Consider the following 12,503-nt stretch of genomic DNA (forward strand, 5'->3'; position numbering starts at 1 on the left):
CGCAGGGATTCTGGAAAAGGGCAGTTTTTGTTCTCAGTGATGTCAACTCAGGAGGATGGGAGAAAAATGGAAATGTAATGTCATCTTCTGACAAAATATGCAAGATGGCAGGATCCACTTTACAAAAAGGTAAAAATAGTTTAAAGGCAATGAATAGGACTAGAATCTAATAACCCACAGGGCAGATTTTCATTTTCTACTGAAACATAAAATTTATCTCTACCATCACCTGCCTTTTTGATCAAAGATAACCAAGCCTGAATACTTGTCGGAAAGATTGAGGGCAGAAGGAGAGGAAGGCGTCAGAAGATGAGATGGCTGGATGGCATCACCAGTGCAGTGAACATGAACTTGGGCAAACTTCGGGAGATGGTGAGGGACACGGAGGCCTGGCGTGCTGCAGTCCACGGGGTCGTAAAGAGTCTGACACGGCTGGGAGACTGAACAACAACAAAAATCAGAGTAATGTCATTTTTGTTTACAAAATTAGTCTAGTTTCATTAGATTTGGCCAGATTATTTACAAAAGTGCTGTATGGATGATATAGTAGTAGTGTTAGTCACTCAGTCCTGTCTGACTCTTTGAGACCCCATGGACTGCAGCCCACCAGGCTCCTCTGTCAATGGGCTTCTCCAGGCCAGAATACTGGAGTCAGTTGCCATTACCTTCTCCAGGGGATCTTCCCAACCCAGGGATCAAATCCGGGGTCTCCTGCACTATAAGCAGATTCTTTACCGTCTGAGCCACCAGGGAAGCCCATGTTACAAGAATGGTTAACAGATCACAAAAGCCTTTTCTGGCTCGCTTTGCAGGAACTTTACATTAAGAATCTCAGATTGAACTTTTAAGTCTCTCAAATCTAGGAAGCCAAGCCGAAAACCCATCACTAGATTTTGCCTGTGATGCCTAAAGGTTTGGGTGATTTTTTCTCTTCTCAAAGTCTCCAAAATATCTTCAGTTTTCTGGGCATGCCAGGAAGTGACCTCGCTCATTCATCTGTAAGGCCGGGAGCTGTGTACACCAGGTACCCAAGAGGGCTTTGTAACCATTGGTCCATGAAGTCAGCTTTTAGTTCTTTAAAATTGTTTGGTCATCATTTTCAGATACTACTTTCCAGTCAAAGCCTTTGTTATATAACTGATATTTCTACTTATGTCCTATCTCAAGGAGGACAGATCCTTACTGAACTTTCACAAATAATTATAAGACTATGAAAATAAATACACTAAATAGTAGCTTTGAATTCTGGAAGAGTCAGGCAGGGAGACAAGATAAATGTTTTATTTCTGTCTACAAAAATATAATTTATTCATTGATACAAGTATAGATAAGAAATAAGGGACAGAAGTTTTATTTCTTGTATCCAGAAAATAGAACATCATAGAACCAGCAATGTCCCTCAAAGAACTGTAACCACCCTTTATCAGATCACTTTGGTTCAGTTCAGTCGCTCAGTCGTGTCCGACTCTTTGTGACCCCATGAATCACAGCACACCAGGCCTGCCTGCCTATCACCAACTCCCAGAGTTTACTCAAACTCATGGCCATCGAGTCAGTGATGTCATCCAGCCATCTCATCCTCTGTCGTCCCCTTCTCCTCCTGCCCTCAATCTTTCCCAGCATCAGGGTCTTTTCAAATGAGTCAACCCTTCACATGAGGTGGCCAAAGTATTGGCGTTTCAGCTTCAGCATCAGTCCTTCCAATGAACACCCAGGGCTATCTCTTTTAGGATGGACTGGTTGGATCTCCTTGCAGTCCAAGGGACTCTCAAGAGTCTTCTCCAACACCACAGTTCAAAAGCATCAATTTCTGCTCTCAGCTTTCTTCACAGTCCAACTCTCACATCCATACATGACCACTGGAAAAACCATAGCCTTGACTAGATGGACCTTTGTTAGCAAAGTAATGTCTCTACTTTTTAATATGCTGTCTAGGTTGGTCATAACTTTCCTTCCAAGGAGTAAGCGTCTTTTAATTTCATGGCTGCAGTCACCATCTGCAGTGATTTTGGAGCCCCCCAAAATAAAGTCTGACACTGCTTCCACTGTCTCCCCATCTATTTCCCATGAAGTGATGGGACCAGATGCCATGATCTTAGCTTTCTGAATGTTGAGCTTTAAGCCAACTTTTCCACTCTCCTCTTTCACTTTCATCAAGAGGCTTTTTAGTTCCTCTTCACTTTCTGCCATAAGGGTGGTGTCATCTGCATGTCTGAGGTTATTGACACTTCTCCCAGCAATCTTGATTCCAGCTTGTGCTTCTTCCAGCCCAGCGTTTCTCATGATGTACTCTGCATATAAGTTAAATAAGCAGGTGACAATATACAGCCTTGACGGACTCCTTTTCCTATTTGGAACCAGTCTGTTGGTCCATGTCCAGTTCTAACTGTTGCTTCCTGACCTGCTTATAAGTTTCTCAAGAGGTGGGTCAGGTGGTCTGGTATTCCCATCTCTTTCAGAATTTTCCACAGTTTACTGTGATTCACATAGTCAAAGGCTTTGGCATAGTCAATAAAGCAGAAATAGATGTTTTTCTGGAACTCTCTTGCTTTTTCGATGATCCAGCGGATGCTGGCAATTTGATCTCTGGTTCCTCTGCCTTTTCTAAAACCAGCTTGAACATCTGGAAGTTCACGGTTGACGTATTGCTGAAGCCTGGCTTGGAGAATTTTGAGCATTACTTGACTAGCGTGTGAGATGAGTGCAATTGTGTGGTAGTTTTAGCATTCTTTGGGATTGCCTTTCTTTGGGATTGGAATGAAAACTGACCTTTTCCAGTCTTGTGGCCACTGCTGAGTTTTCCAAATTTGCTGGCATATAGAGTGTAGCACTTTCACAGCATCATCTTTCAGGATTTGAAATAGCTCAACTGGAATTCTATCACCTCCACTAGCTTTGTTTGTAGTGATGCTTTCTAAGGCCCACCTGACTTTACATTCCAGGATGTCTGGCTGTAGGTGAGTGATCACGCCATCATGATTATCTGGGTCATGAAGATCTTTTTTGTACAGTTCTTCTGTATATTCTTGCCACCTCTTCTTAGGTCCATACCATTGTTAGGTCCATATCATTTCTGTCCTTTATCGAACCCATCTTTGCACGAAATGTTCCCTTGGTATCTCTAATTTTCTTGAAAAGATCTTTAGTCTTTCCCATTCTGTTGTTTTTCTCTATTTCTTTGCATTGATTGCTGAGGAAGGCTTTCTTATCTCTCCTTGCTATTCTTTGGAACTCTGCATTCAAATAGGAATATCTTTCCTTTTCTCCTTTGCTTTTTGCTTCTCTTCTTTTCACAGCTATTTGTAAGGCCTCCTCAGACAACCATTTTGCCTTTTTGCATTTCTTTTCCATAGGGATGGTCTTGATCCCTGTCTCCTATACAGTGTCATGAACCTCCGACCATAGTTCATCAGGCACTCTGTCTATCAGATCTAGTCCCTTAAATCTATTTCTCACTTCCACTGTATAGTCATAAGTGATTTGATTTAGGTCATACCTGAATGGTCTAGTGGTTTTCCCTACTTTCTTCAATTTAAGTCTGCATTTGGCAATAAGGAATTCATGATCTGAGCCACAGCCAGCTCCCAGTATTATTTTTGCTAACTGTATAGAGCTTCTCCATCTTTGGCTGCAAAGAATATAATCAATCTGATTTCGGTGTTGACCATCTGGTGATGTCCATGTGTAGAATCTTCTCTTGTGTTGTTGGAAGAGGGTGTTTGCTATGACCAGTGTGTTCTCTTGGCAAAACTCTATTAGCCTTTGCCCTGCTTCATTCCATACTCCAAGGCCAAATTTGCCTGTTACTCCAGGTGTTTCTTGACTTCTGACTTTTGCATTCCAGTCCCTTATAATGAAAAGGACGTCTTTTTTGGGTGTTAGTTCTAAAAGGTCTTGTAGGTCTTCATAGAACCATTCAACTTCAGCTTCTTCAGCATTACTGGTTGGGGCGTAGGCTTGCATTACCATGATAGTGAATGGTTTGCTTTGGAAATGAACAGAGATCATTCTGTCATTTTTGAGATTGCATCCAAGTACTGCATTTTGGACTCTTTTGTTGACCATGATGGCTACTCCATTTCTTTTAAGGGATCCCTGCCCACAGTAGTAGATATAATGGTCATCTGAGTTAAATTCACCCATTCCAGTCCATTTTAGTTCGCTGATTCCTAGTATGTCAACATTCACTATTGCCATCTCCTGTTTGACCACTTCCAATTTGCCTTGATTCATGGACCTAACATTTCAGGTTCCTATGCAATATTGCTCTTTACAGCATCGGACCTTGCTTCTATCACCAGTCCCATCCACAATTGGGTATTGTTTTTGCTTTGGCTCCATCCCTTCATTCTTTCTGGAGTTATTTCTCCACTGATCTCCAGTAGCATATTGGGCACCTACCAACCTGGGGAATTCCTCTTTCAGTATCCTATCATTTTGCCTTCTCATACTGTTCATGGGGTTCTCAAGGCAAGAATACTGAAGTGGTTTGCCATTCCCTTCTCCAGTGGACCACATCTGTCAGACCTCTCCACCATGACCTGACCACACAGCATGGCTTAGTTTCATTGAGTTAGACAAGACTGTGTTCCTGTGATCAGATTGGCCAGTTTTCTGTGATTACGGTTAGTGTGTCTGCCCTCTGATACCCTCTCCCAACACCTACCGTCTTACCTTGGACGTGGGGTATCTCTTCACGGCTGCTCCAGCAAAGCGCAGCTGCTGCTCCTTACCTTGGACGAGGAGTATCTCCTCGCGGCTGCCCCTCCTGACCTTGAAGGTGCAGTAGCTTCTCTTGGCCCTCCTGCGCCTGCGCAGCCGCCGCTCCTTGGACGTGGGGTAGCTCCTCTCGGCCGCCGCCCCTGGCCTCGGACGTTGGGTAGCTCCTCATGGCCACGCTTTTGCACGGTCCGTCGAGGCCGGCACGCTTCTTCCCTGGTGGTTCAGACAGTAAAGAATCTGCCTGCAGTGCAGGACACCAGAGTTCGATCCCTGCATTGGGAAGATCCCCTGGAGAAGGGAATAGCTACCCACTCCAGTATTCTTTCCTGGAGAAGTCCGTGGACAGAGGAGCCTAGAAGGCTACAGTCCATCAGGTCGCAGAGTTGGACACGACTGAGCGACTAACACTTACTTACTCAGATAAAAGACATTCTTAGGGAAGGAAGATTAGACTTTTAATGGGCTTCCCTGATAGCACAGCTGGTAAAGAACCAGATCACTTTGTCCTATGTAATTAATTCTTGTTCTGCTTGCTCTTGGCTTAGCAGTTTTATCAGCTCATCCTCTTCTCCACTAGACTTCTGGAACTCCAGACTCAGTCCAGTGGGCTGATCTCAAAGTTATTTAAGCAATGATATCAAAAGCTTGTCTACCAGAACACCTGCCATGGTTCTTTCCTTGGATCTCCGAGACAGTCCCTTTTTATGAAGATGGAGCACTCTGACTCCAAATGCTATCAGAGAATAGAGTAAAACGAAAACTATTTGTGGAGGCAAGAGACCTAAAATGGTTGTTAAACGAATGAGAGTTCATTTGACAAGAAACTTTGGTTATATCTGTGGCATGCAATGTTTGAAATAATAGCTGGAATGATGACTGATAACATTATACTGGAAATATGATAGAAAACAAGAGTACTGAGGCATTTCTATGAACTTCAATCATTTCTGCAAGATCTATGCTAATAACATTTTCCCATCAAACATAATCTAGGGAAGGTTAATCATACCTTCTTATTTGACAATGCTTTTCAGGCAATTCAACATAATAAGTAAACCAAATTATTTTTATGAATTCCTTTCTTTACAAGTTGACAAACAGATCCTTCAAGATTTTGGAAACCTGTTGGAAAATCTCAAGGACAGTTTGAGGTCAATTTTCACTTAGGATTTGATTGGGAAAGTTGTCAAAAGGCCAAAAATTTTGGACATGATTAAGTAAGACCTGTGATAACTACAAAATAATATGTAGCTTCTCTTAAGTAATCAAAGACATAGAAAGGTTAAAACAAAACACAAGAAATGACTCTGACAAGACTTAGAATCTATTTAGTATGGAAATTACTCAAAATGTAAAGAAAAACCTTTTACAAACTCTTATGAAGGACAGACCAGTAATCCAAAAAAAGATTGTTGTTACAACAAAGAGAACCAAACTCTAGTTTTATAGTCAGTAGACTACTGAATTATTTTTCAAAACCTTATAAACAAATTCATTCAAACACAACTTGAACACACATAAAATTCTTTTTTGAAGAATCTTCTATTAATACTACTTTCTATATCCATTCAGGTTTTGGTCTATGTTTTTATGTTTTCTTATTTTGAAACAGCCAGTCATCTTACTTTACAACAAAATTACTCTCTTTTTTTCCTTAGCAAAACACACACTATTTTTCCTTGTATACTTAGAGTACAAAGTTGTGCCCCTCACTATTTTTGGTAGCTTTGTTTACATATATTGAGGATAATTTTTTAACCACGTCACCTTTCTTTTAAAGAGAAAACTAAGAGGCAAACAGTTGTGAATTGTCTGTCACATACCAGCATTCTGTAGCAGATAAGCAAATTTTATCCGTACATCATCTCACAATTTTTATAGGCATGTGTTTCATTAAAGTACAATTTTTTCAAAGTGGCAAAAAGAGCTTGTTTATTAACAGATTCAGATACATTTAGTCTCTCAATACCATATAAGAACCCATAATGACATAAATTTTTACTCAACAATGAATATTTCTGTAGTTCATCTCACTGTAGAATGATCTGGACGTTATTTCAGGCAGACATAGCATGTTATTAAACACAGCTCTCCATCATCTTAAGTTTTTCCCCTGTTAACTATTTTTACAGCATATGCATTTAGACAAGCATCAGACAGCAAAAATTTACAAAGTGATGTTTTATTTTTTCTTTTACTGTTATGGTTGATACATAGGAAGTAGTGTACATCAAGCAATTCATTTTTATGATATCTTTACTTACACATTTGTTCTTCAGCTGAATTTATAATTTATGTAATTAAAAATATCTGGTCCTGTGCTGTGCTTAGTCATTCAGTTGTGTCTGACTCTTTACAACCCTAGGACTGTGGCCCGCCAGGCTCCTCTGTCCATGGGGATTCTCGAGGCAAGAACATTGGAGTGGGTTGCCATGCCCTCCTCCAGGGAATCTTCCCAACCCAGGGATTGAACCGAGGCCTCCTGCATTGCAGGTAGATTCTTTACTATCTGAGGCACCTAACATTCCCTTACTTTAACTAGTAAACCCAAATAGAACAAAACTGTGTGCTCATGATAATAATTCAGGAGACATACTAACTTTTATTAAGCCAGCAATATTAAACTAATTATATTTATCAAAGGTTACCCAGATCACAAACTTGGAAAGCGTCTGGGTTAGTTTTTATGTTTCTGGGACTTATAGAAATATTTAATTTATATGTAAATGCTTACTTGTCCCTAAGTCAACTTATGCGATTTTATGAATTAATTTGGTAATACCATCCAGAAGTAGAGAAGAGTCACATATACAACATGTATATATATACAGAGGCAGGCAGGCACCCATGGAGACCTTGTAACTCTCAGATTTTAGCCAAGAGTCAGGTAAACATGGTGATACAGAACTCACTAGCTCACCTCCACTTTATATTTCTGTCTAAATTATGTTTGGCAAGTGAAGATTTCCTGCTCATTATGAGGACTAATGTGTCCCACCAGCGTTTGTGGAGCAGAGATTGAGGGTGATGTGTACTAGGTGACCCTTGGGTCTGGAGTCATGGTCCGAGAGCACAGAGGATGGGAAACTGTGCGGCCCAGCCTCTGCCCGTCACTTCCAATAGGAAGCAGTTCCCGTCCAGAAGGAACTCCCCTTCCCAGGAACAAGTAACTGGGGGACAAGATATATGAAAATCCACCCCCATACCATCCCATGTGTAATCTCATGGAGGCTGTGGTCTAAGCCTTAGAGGACAGACCGAGGGACATCAAGCAGCCACCTGGACGTCTCCAAGTTCGCAGGCGGGGATGAACATCCTGTCTCTTCCCCACTGGCCTTTTCTCCCCTCTTTTCAGCCTCAAGCAGCTGCTGCCATGGTCCCTGAGTCCCCTGAAAGCCCAGTGGAGGCAGGCAGCCTGAAGTTTTGGTGACTGTCAGCTGAGGGCCTGGAGGAAGCAGGAGCTTCACACGACAGGGGACTCCAGGTGAGGACAGTCCCCCGAAGAGGCAGCCCCCAAGCTGGTCGTGAAGACCGAGGGTCACTCAGAAACTAAGGGGAAGAGAAGACCAAAGGCCAGGAGGCCACAGCTGTGCCGCTAAGGCAGAGCATCAGGCAAGTGGGTGGGCCTGGAGGGTGGTGGGTGAGCTCAAGGCCCCATGGTCTCCCCAGCTGCTCCTGCCTGGAGAATCCAGCCACATCGCTGCCCCAGCTGCCCCCGAGAACCCAAGAAGGTGGCCTCCATAGGGCCCGGTGCTAACTGCTACCGGCAGATCCCTGACCTGGGGTCGCCAACCTGTGAGTGACCAGCGGCCTCTCACCCACATGAGCTGAAGAGGCACAGAGAGAAAACCAGGTATGTGGCGACGACTTGGAACAGAAAGGCCGGGGGAGCCCAGGATGGTGCTGACTCTGGGGTGGCCAGAGCGATCACAGCAGAGATACCAGGAACAGCCGGAGCATCTGGCTAGCTGGGAGCCCGGAGGTGTCCAGGGGGTAGCAGCCAGGAGGCCCCCTGACAAGTTCAGGTCCTGCCCGGGGCTCAGGGGACAACCAAAAGGGCACCAGCTGGGCCCCTGAAAGGCACTCTGGATCCCTGGGCTGCAGACAGAGAGCTCCCAGGGTCTCAGGGAGGGCTGGGTGTCGGACGGACTCTGAATCATATTTAATAATCAACCTGGACGGAGAGGAATGGGGGGGTGTGTTTGGCAGAAGCTAAGGATGGGGCGATGGAGACAGTGAGACATTTTATTTTCCTGGGCTCCAAAATCACTGCAGATAGTGACTGCAGCCATGAAATTAAAAGATGCTTGCTCCTTGGAAGAAAAGCTATGACCAACCTAGACAGCACACTAAAAAGCAGAGATGTTACTTTGCTAACAAAGGTCCGTCTAGTCAAAGCTATGGTTTTTCCAGTATTCATGTATAGATGTGAGAGTTGGACTATAAAGAAGGCTGAACGTCGAAGAACTGATGATTTTGAACTGTGGTGTTGGAGAAGACTCTTGAGAGTCCCTTGGACAGCAAGGAGATTCAACCAGTCCATCCTAAAGGAAATCAATGCTGAACTTTCATTAGAAGGACTGATGCTGAAGCTCCAATACTTTGGCTCCCTGATGTAAAGAGCTGACTCATTAGAAAAGATCCTGAAGATGGAAAATATTGAAGGCAGGAAGAGAAGGAGGCGGTTGGATGGCATCACCAACTCAATGGACACGAGTTTGAGCAAGCTCCAAGAGACGGTAAAGGACAGGGGGGGGTCTGGTGTGCTGCAGTCCATGGGGTTGCAAAGAGTTGGACATGTCTGAGTGACTGAATAACAACAGAGGTGGGGCAATGCATTTAGAATCAGCCTTCAAAAGATAAGGCTTCACTGGTGGCTCAGACGGTGAAGAATCCACCTGCAATGTGGGAGACATGGGTTCGATCCCTGGGTTGGGAAAGATCCCCTGGAGAAGGAAATGGCAACCCACTCCAGCATTCTTGCTTGGAGAATCCCATGGACAGAGGAGCCTGGTGGGCCACAGTCCATGTGCTTGCAAAGAGTCAGACATGACTGAGCAACTAATACTTTCTTTCACACTTGGAAAGACATCTGGGGAGGGGTTGAGATTGGCAAATGAAGACCCTGCTCACCGTCCAGGAGCTGGACCCCCCGAGGGAGGACAGCGGTGTGTTGAGTTCAGTTCAGTCACTTAGTCATGTCTGACTCTTGGCGACCCTATGGACTGCAGCACTCCAGGCTTCTCTATCCATCACCAACTCCAGAGGGTGTTAGGACACTGGAAAGGAAGCAGTTTTGAGTGTCTCCCCTCCTCCTTCATCAGCTAGGCCTAGAGGAGGAGGCTCAACATCCCATTCAGGTGTGTATCTGCTGGGAACTCTCAGAATTGTGACTCCAAAACAACAGTAAATGAGACTTTTTTACAAACCCTGGTAATGACAGGCTGTGAAGAGAGCATACAGCCCTTGTAAGGCACAGTGTGGCCTCGGCTTCTTATAGGCACCTACTGTGTGCTAGACCCAGGGATGGGCACACAACCCTGCCTTGGCAAGGGTCAGTCATTAAGAAGCGGTGATCCTGAGGAAGTTCAAGGGTAGCAGTGTGAGAGGTCTGGCCCTAGCCCAGGGTGGGGCAGGCAGGAGCTGTGTCTGGGAGGGTCGCGCGGTCCTTGTGGCAGAAAAATGGCCTGATGTTTAGGAGCTTTTCTGAGTTAGGGGGATCGTGGGGACAGAGAGTTGCAGAAAAGCCCTGAACTTCACACAGGCATCCTGGCCACTCCAGGCCACTGGGAGCCACGAGGGGATTCAGGCCAAGTGTTTCCCCCTGCCCAGGTTCACTATGAATTTTTGATGATACCTCCGAATTAACCAGAAGGAAACTTGAATGAGATTTGCTCCCCCCACCTTTGTAAGGGCTTCCAACAGGCAAAGAACAACCACAAAGCCAATGATCTGATACCAGAAATTACATTTCTATATGTCAAAATCCTAACCAAAAACTACACGGTGAAGGAAGGGCAGGAAACATTTGTAGCAATTACAGCAGTGCTGACTTCTAATTATATAAAGAGCTCCTAGAAATTGATAAGAAAAATACCAAGTCCCATGCTGAAAAATGAGCAAAATGCATGAAAAGACACTCCAGAAAATAGGACTCACAAATGCCAGACACACACATGGAGATAAATCAGTTATCCTCCCAAGTAATGAAAGAAATGAAAATAGAAACAGCACCAAGATGCCCTTCTGCCTATGGAGTGTGTGTGGATTAATTATTCCGCTGGGCCCTGGGGGAGTGCAGACGGTCCGCTCCTCTTCCCAGAAGCAACTTGACAGTTCATGCAGACATCATCCTGATCAGAAGGGCTGACCCAGTAATTCTACACTGCACACTCTGTCAGAGGAGATGGTCTGAAATGCAAACAAAGCTTTTGAACAAATATGCCCATCAAATTGCTCATAATCAGGAATGCAGGGAGCAACTCGCCCACCCGACCACATGCAACATGGGAGAATCGACCCAGCGCCAAGCTCTGGTGACTTCGGACCAGGCTGAGGGGGAGCGGATGGGGCGGGCGGCCAAGCATGGGGCGTGCTGTGTGCAAGCGCGCTCAGAACAGCGCGAGTCCCTAACGCCCAGAGGTGCAGCCACCCGTGTCCGTCGGCGGGTGGGGGCGGCCCCAGCGCGATCCAGCCACACGGCGGGCACGGCCGCGGGGACTCTGTCCGCTGCCACAGCGTGGACGGACCTTGAGGACACTAGGCTCAGTGAGATAAGCCGGTCGCCTCGGGACAAACGCTGCACGGTTCCACTTACGCAAGGAGCCCAGAGTCCACAGGTTCATAGAGACAAGACTTAGGACTGGGGAGCGGCTGGGAAGTGAGTGCCTAAGGGGGGCGGAGCTTCAGTCTGGGAAGACGGAGACGGGGGTGGGGACAGCTGCACAACAAGGCGCGTGTGCCCAGCGCTGCGGAGCCGTGCACTCGGAAGGGTTCAGGCGGTAGCTTTGGCGTCACGTGTGTTTTATGGCAAATAAGAACAAACAAACTCATAAATGAAAGACGTCTGAAGAAGGCACCCTGTGACGTGTGACCACAGCTGCTGTGTGCAAACCCCCCAGGGCACGTGCCGGAGCCGGGGCACGTGACCCCACGCTCGCCAGGGCCCTTCCCTGGGTTCTCCAGACTTTCTACCAGGAGCTCGCATTAAGGAAACAGGAGGAAGGTAACTTTCTCAGGTCGTGTATTTACTGAGCGTTCTGCTCCCTACAGTGCTGGGAGGAACCAGCCCATGGGCGTGCAGACTGCACCTCTGAGGGCACCCCCAGGGCCCGCCTGCTCCTGCCGCGACCCCCAGCCGCCTGTAAGATGCGTGGGGATGCATGGCCACTCCTGCCATTGCGGAGCCGCTCAGCCCGCTCCGCAGCCCTTCCCTCCCGTCCCAGGAGGCTTTCCCACCTGGTCTGCGTCAGGTGGGCCTGGCAGTCCTGCCTGTGTGACCAGGCTGCCTGGAGGCGAGGGCCCGTCTGCCGTGGGCACCTCCTTGGCACTCCGGCCCCGCTCCTGTTCTCTTCTCGTCTCCGACTGTGCCGCTGGCCTCACTCTGCGCAGACCCCTCTGCAGACAGGAGGCGGGGCAGCCCCGCCAGCCCCTGGTCTGGAAATCTCCACTCTGTTGGGGGCGGGTCCAGTATTTGTCAAATCTCCTCAGGGGGCCTCTGATGGGCTCCATCAGGAGCGCCTGACGCTCTGAAGCCCTTCTGTGTCCCTGGGGCTCCCCTG

The sequence above is a fragment of the Cervus canadensis genome, chromosome 12 (genome assembly GCF_019320065.1).
Source record: "Cervus canadensis isolate Bull #8, Minnesota chromosome 12, ASM1932006v1, whole genome shotgun sequence".
NCBI lineage: Eukaryota > Metazoa > Chordata > Mammalia > Artiodactyla > Cervidae > Cervus > Cervus canadensis.